This window comes from Hibiscus syriacus, unplaced genomic scaffold, assembly GCF_006381635.1.
Source record: "Hibiscus syriacus cultivar Baekdansim isolate YM2019G1 unplaced genomic scaffold, ASM638163v2 tig00008218_pilon, whole genome shotgun sequence".
In the NCBI taxonomy this organism is placed as follows: domain Eukaryota; kingdom Viridiplantae; phylum Streptophyta; class Magnoliopsida; order Malvales; family Malvaceae; genus Hibiscus; species Hibiscus syriacus.
This window is the reverse complement of record NW_024062156.1, coordinates 1-7,787: the sequence shown is the minus strand read 5'-3', so window position 1 is coordinate 7,787 and position 7,787 is coordinate 1. Positions and strand designations below refer to the sequence as shown.

Sequence of the window (7,787 nt, the reverse complement as noted above, 5' to 3'; positions counted from 1 at the left end):
TAAGTTAGCAGATTCGGCATCAAGGGAGATCAACTACTTTTATTTTGTACGAACATATTTCTCTATATGTTTTCCAGTTATATTTGGTGTCATGGATTTTGCTATCATTCTGGATATATTTGTATTATCGATATTTTGTTCCATTTTACCTCTAATTTATAAGTTGTTTTAAATATAAAAATAATCTCTGAATGGGATATGTGACCACTTGGGTTTGGGTCTAGCGTACAGACCGGGTCTGGGGGTTACACATGGCCTAGGTTAGCGACCTCCATTGCACTTGGGAGGGGCGCTCGCCTAAGGTCTCCCCAAAGTGGGAGAGCCTATGTCATAATTTGTGGTAGTGGGCATGCGTCCGTGCGGCCCCTTAATTTCAATCCAAGTATTGTGTCATTTATTTATTTACTTTGAGGAGTTTGTAAATAAATTTAAAATTTTAAAAGATAAGTTTCTAAAATAATTTGATTGAATTAGAAAGAATTTGTGTCATTAAATTATATAAGACAATTATGATATTAAAAAGTAGGAAATATTTGTTTTTAGTATTTAACTTTTTAATCTTTTAATAAAGTGTCAAAAACATAAAAGATGTATTGTTCTAGTTTTGGTTTTATTTTTGACATAAAATTTAGTTTTTGTTTTATTTTTGGCAAAGTGTCAAAAACTTAAAAGAGGTATAGTTCACGGTCAATTGATATGGACATGAAGAATAACGAGTCGATCAATATAGTCCAGTTTTAAGTCCATCGGATAAATTTTTATCGGTGGGATACTAAAATGAAATACAATTAAACGTATGTATGATTTTGAAAAAAATAAAAGTTTAAGTATTAAAATAGATCAAAATTGATAGTATCTATTCTAAAATTTACAATCATTTATCTACAAAGCTTAATTAATCTTACCGTCTTGATGCTCGAACCTAGGACCTCTAAGGATAACAATTATCACTTCAACCACTGAAGGGTTGGTTCGTGCAACATTGAGTTTCTATGTGATGTCAAAAAATTAAATTGTCATACGAAATTTATAAGGTCAACCTTTTTAACATGTCAGATCTAAAGTATATTGAGTTTATATGTTACGTTAAAAAAATTGTCATATAAAATTTATAAGGTTAATATTTTTAACATATCAGATCTAAAGTATTTTTAATAAGTTATCGTATATTTACAGGTTGACATGTTTTAAACGTATTTCATGTCATGCTTGAGTTGACATTTAACGTCCAAAATAATGGTTAGGTTGATAAAACGACATATAATATGAATGCTTTAAGAATTTAATTAGAATATTTTAAAATTTAAATACCAATTTAGAATTTATATCATAATTTAAGGAGTTTAATACAATTTTATTAACCGTTAATAGACGGTGAATTGATTAAAATCAATTTGATAGTTTAATGATTTAATTGATTTTTTGTTCAATAATTAAAATAGAACCGATCTAATAATTTAGTGACCTTGGGGGTAATTTACCCTATAATTTTTCATCTATTGACTAATGTAAATAACATTATTTGTTTCTTGGGTAAATTAAGCATTTACAATCTAAACTATCAGTTTTTGTTCATTTATTATTTAAACTTTCAATTTTTTTCAAAATCATACCAAACATTATGATAGAAAAGCAGCAACATATTAATGAAAATTGCTCTTGTTCATGTGGATCAATTGGAAACGCTAGTTCATCTTCCTTTGATGTGAGCCTTGTGATGCATGTATCAGTTTAGTTTTTATTTTATTTTAGTGCCCAGCTTTAAAAACTTAACGGACGGGCTGACGGGGTATAGCTCTAGTAGAAGGATGATCAATCCGAACGGTGGACCACAAGAGAATGACAAATCAACTAACATAGTCCAGTTTCATGCCCATCAGACTATTGACACTGATGCGACGGCCGATGACTGTAGGCAGGGTGGCTGGCAAGCACATTTGTTATGTTTTTAATGGTCGGATACTAAAATAAAACAAAAAATAAATGTTAAGTATGGTTTTGAGAAAATTGAAAGTTTAGATATTAAAATATATCAAAATTGATAGTTTAATTACTAAATGCGTAATTTACCCTTGTTTTTTCATGTCACCGGTATTTTAATGTTTTTCGATTTTAGCTAAAAATGTGGATATCAAAATTTCTCCCGGACTCAACCGATGTTTGATGTTAGATTCATTTTGGTTCAATTTTGAGAGCACGAAGTAACTCATTTATGGCATTTATTCGTGTGTTTGAGCAAACGTTAATGGTAGTCGGGTTATTTAGGCTTCTAATATTCGGACTCTTTCTTTGAAATCTGATTGATTTTGTGGTCTACCAAGTGCCAACCACCACACTCACACCGGCGTTTTCCGATTTCTGAAGCTCCGGCCGGAGTTATAGGGCGAACTCCTCAGGGTGTGGTGAAAGCAAATGAAATACACAGAAAGCCCTCCAGCTGTTTGGTTAAACGTCTCACTGATATAAAAAGACTCAAATTGCAAACTTTGAACTGCAAAAACAACATTGAAGATAGTTGTGCTGGCGATAGGAATCAGATGGCCTAGAATTTTAACCCCAACGTATCTCTCTCAAATTATATCAACCCAAAAGAACCCATTAACTGCGCTCCAAATCTTCAATCAAGCCCACCAAAATACCCCAACTATCGTCACAATGGTCCCGTTTATGCTACCATGATCAACATTCTTGGCAACTCCGGTCGAATTCTGGAGATGAAACAAGTGATCGATCAAATGAAAGAAGATTCCTGTGAGTGCAAAGATTCAGTTTTTGTTGGTGCTATCAGAACTTTTGCAAGTGCTGGAATGGTAAATGAGGCTTTGAATCTCTTTTACATCATTCCTCAATTCAATTGTGTCAATTTTACTGAATCTTTTAATACCATTTTGGGGATAGTGCTGAAAGAGTCTAATTTCAAAGCTGCTTATCAACTCTTTTCGGACAATTGTTGGAAGTTGGAAGTGAAATCTAGGGTGAGATCATTGAATTTGTTAATGGAAGGGCTTTGTCGATTCAAAAATTCCGATCTTGCCTTGAATATTTTCCAAGAAATGGATTTTCAAGGTTGTTACCCTGATAGAGAAAGTTACAGGATTTTAATGAAGGGTTTATGTGATGATGGGAGGTTAGATGAAGCTATCCATTTGTTATATTCAATGTTTTGGAGGATTCCCAAAAGGGTAGTGGTGAAGATATAGTCATTTATCGGATTTTATTGGATGCTTTGTGCGATGACGGGAAGGTTGAAGAAGCTTTAGAAATTCTTGGGAAGGTTTTGAGGAAGGGTTAAAGGCTCCGAAGAGCTGTCGACTACGACTTGATTTAAGTCAATGCAGAGATAGGGAAGATTCAGAATTAGCCATTGGATATTTGAAGAAGATGTCCAAGCAAGTCGGGTTTTGGAGGAGAGCTGATCAAATCACATCGGCCGGGTGCCGGAACTTATAACGGACTTATAAAAGGGCTTTGCTTAATAGGTAGGCAATATGAGCTGTGATGTGGTTAGAAGATATGGCAAGTCAGGGAATGCTGCCGGACCTTTCAATATGGAACTCATTGGTTGCATCTGTGTGTTGTAAAATGAGTGACAGAGATGTTTAGTATGAACTCATTCTAACCCTATCAAATATTTGTTATCTCCATTCCTAGGCTAAATTTCAGCAAACTTGGCTTTTATCCTTTTACTTGAAAATCCTAGTCTTCAATTCTTCAATTATTTTTAGTTGTTTTATTTAAGATCACATCGAGTGGTCAAGTGATCAAAGAGAGTATGTTTTTCAGAGATTTTGGGTTCAAGCAACTACGTCTGTAGGATATGTGTACGTTGTTAATGATTAAGAAAGATTCTTAACATATACCACCTTGTAATCACCCAAATCTAGTCACATTGTATAAATCTTTTGATTGCATCTTTTTTTAATGTTTATTTTTACTTATCCAATTATCCTAAAAAGGTATAAAATTAAAAGTAATTCTTGAACTGTCCACAACCTTTCCTTTTCCTTATATATAGCAAGGATGTTTCACTGAAGTAGTCGGCTGTCTTCTTCAAAGAGCAACATATCTTAAAGTCTCAGACTTAACTTATATGCGGTTCCCTTCTTCTGGCACTTATATTCAATGGGGACAAAGCAGTGTTAGTCTTGTTGAATTGAATACGCTATGTAGTTTTTCCTAGAGGATCCGATTTCGAGCAGCGTCTGTGAGATCTATGTGTGTTATCAATAGACTAAGAAAAATTATGTACAATACTACCTTGTAAGCGTACTACTAAACTTGACAAACTATTTCGTTTTTGGGTATACCCATTTTATAAACAAAACTTGAATACTACAAACAATTTGTGTTATAAATTATGTATAAGAAATTAGATCCAAATGGAGTATGTTTACACACATCTCTTAAGTCAACTTCCTTGTGTTATTTTCGAATGATATGGCCCAAGAATTCGAACAGAGCCTTGATTACAGTATAGAAACTTCACCTTCCCTGGCCAGTTTTGTTATAGCAAATGGAATTGATGGGAAATGGAGCTTTTCATTGATCATGTGTAAATTTGAGTTAATGGGGCTAAGATGATGGAGGAAGGGTGTAGATGAGTAGTGTGCATTTGCAGATGGGATTCACCATACTGGTTGGCTTCCACATTTACCATAATGCAGTATGATCATGTTCATTTAATAAATAAACGAACATGAACATAAACGAACAAATTTTTTTTTGTTCATGTTATTAAGGAATATAACTTGTTCATGTTCGTTCATTTAATAAATAAACGAACATAAACGAACACGAACATAAATGATACGAACATAAACGTGGAGACCCTACCTTCTATTGTTCTTTCATGAAAAATAGTCGACAATGCAAATCAACCAAATCTACAGTGATATAGCGTAAGAGCTGATTAGCAGTGATGAAATGTTTGAAGATATCAAATATTTCGATCGATCTTTTAAATATATTAAATGACTCACACGACTTTAATTTAACGCTATAAAATTTATCTTAGTGGTCCATGATTACATATGAACAATCATTTTCCGCTATTATACTCTTTTTCAGAAATTGCATAGAAACCTTTGTTTGTTTTCTGCCAATTCTATATATTTTTCTCTTTACTGATGCTAATATACTTCCGATTGTTACCTTTATCTTCCCATCTATTTCTAGAAAGAAGTATGATGTTTTCTTGAGTTTTAGATGTGAAGATACCCGCAATAACTTTACATATCAACTATTAAGCCAAATAAAATAGAGAAAGATATGAAAACAGACCTGTAAAACTTCAGATTGCACTATAATATAACTTGTTTTGAAGCTTTTAGCGATCGTCTCCACTCTCCGGTGAACACTAGGGTTTGGGGGAAAATGGGAAAATGAATATAGGTGCGAGGTGCCTCACTGGTTAACATATTGGATTTAATCTCCAAAGAAATTGGGTTAATTATGGAGTTGGTCATCATAATATCATATTAATTAATTTTAAAGATACTTACAAATTGATCACCAAAATTGATTTAAGAAGATTGGGTTAAACATAAATGAAAGAACATAAACGAATAACTGAACGAACATAACCGAACGAACATAACCGACGTTCACGAACATAAATGAACGAACGAGGCTATGTTCATGTTCGTTCATTTAATTAAACGAACAAAAAATTGTTCATGTTCGTTCATTTAATAAAATAACGCACATAAACGAACTTCCCGCCGCACGGTTCATGAACGGTTCGCTGAATGTTCAGTTCATTTACAGGCCTAATCCTTTGCTTACACGCCTTCGTAAGGGATGGTCATGGGTCGGGTTTTTTTAATCCGACCCAACCCGAAATATATCATCTATTCGAATCGATCCGATCTGGAAGGTATATTCTTTCATTCGAATTCTATCCAACCTGATTTTTTAGAATATAAATCCAACCCAACCGACTCAACACATATAAATAAGGACCTAATTAAAAAAACTATAGAGAGAGAGATATTATAACAATTATTCATAAATTTATATGGAAAATTATATTATATTCTCGGGTCGGGGCATGTCAAAAAATTTTGACCCTCCATCCGAATTCGACCCGACCCGACCTCACCCCTATATATTAATATTCAAATGAAAAGAAAAAGAAACATTCCATATAATATGTGATCTGAACGGAACCTGAATTTATTTAAAAGAATATGACCTCATCGAATTAGATCTGGTCGAAATTTATCGGTTTCATATTTATCGTTAATCAGACGATGACCAACCTATGTAATGAGACACTGGGATTTGGATTGTCACAGGTGGAGTTAAAGTTCCACGTCATTTATGGGGTTAATAAATCTTTTAAATTTGTTAAATCTATTTTATTAATTTAATATTTACAAAAGAAAATGTATAACTTTAGTACATTGGAGTTGTCTATTGCTATTACCGCTAGCCTCGTTAATGTTTTTACATAAATCAAACATAGTTTACTGAAAGAGAACAAGAAATTACAAATTTCAATTAAAAGAATTCAAATATATACTTTTAAATTATGATTAATGTATTAAATTTTTACTACTTATAGAAATTAAAATTTGACAACACTCCAATAGAGATGTTCAGACTCTAAAGGTATAATTCGCTGATAAGCAGAAGTTTTTCAACTTTGATAGATATCCAAGTTTCATAAATTTTATTAAGCGTATCAGTAATTAATAAAAAAGTATTGATAGACATCCAAGTTTCATAATTTAGGTACTAAATGTGTAGTTACCCTTAAAATTATTGTCTAGTATGTATTTCAAATGATATTTACAAAAGAAAATGTATAACTTTAGTACATTGGAGTTGTCTATTGCTGTTACCGCTAGCCTCGTTAATTTTTACATAAAGCAAACATATAGTTTTGAAAGAGAGAGAGAAATTATATATTTCAATTAAAAGAATTCAAAAGATATATACTTTTTAATTATGATTAATATATATTGAACTTTTACTACTTATAGAAATTAAAATTTGACAACACTCCAATAGAGATGTTCAAACTCCAAAGGTATAATTCCCTGATAGACATCCAAGTTTCATAAATTTTATTAAGCGATCTCAGTGATTAATAAAAAAAAAGTACTAATAGACATTCAAATTTCATAATTTAGGTAAACGTGTAGTTTACCCTTAAATTATTGGTCTAGTATTATTTCAAATGATATTTACACCAACAATAATTCAACACTAGCTGATTGTAATAACCAATGAATACAATAATCAAGCAAACTTGATTGTTTCATTCCGGTTGTAAGAAACCTCCTGGCCATCTTCATGCTTGAACTTAGCAGTATTTGTATCCACTACACCAGGATCAGCACACGAAAACAAAGCAGACCTGAAATAGATTGTTTAACCTGAATCTGACAAGAAAAGAAAATCTCTGGTCTTACCACACACTGGCTAATACAAAACAATCCCATCGTCAAAAGCTTAATCTAGTGAAGGGATCACCTTTTAACACTCCATCATTCACCTTCAAACACTGATTCATTACTCGAAAGCCATCAAGCCGATCAGCATTTTTAATCAAGGCAAAAAGGGGGATCCAAGCAACGCGTCACAGCATATGAGAAGAGTAGGAAGGCAGCATTGGCATTGACTGTCAAACTTTAGGCTTAAGCTAATCATCTCTACCAATTTCATTAATGTCCTGCAGCAAATTAACTGTCAAAACTAATAAGAAATGTATAGCTTCTAAATCATCATACTTCATTAAAGCAACCAAACATTACATTAGGTGAAACAAGTAAATTTAAGGG

The 7,787-nt window shown here is 32.6% G+C and overlaps 2 pseudogenes; both read left to right on the top strand.

The window, feature by feature from the left end:
- The first annotated feature begins 225 nt into the window (after positions 1-225).
- On the top strand, positions 226-370 carry LOC120202110 (annotated as a pseudogene).
- A 2,120-nt stretch (positions 371-2,490) lies between these two features.
- On the top strand, positions 2,491-3,450 carry LOC120202106 (annotated as a pseudogene).
- Positions 3,451-7,787: the final 4,337 nt, after the last annotated feature.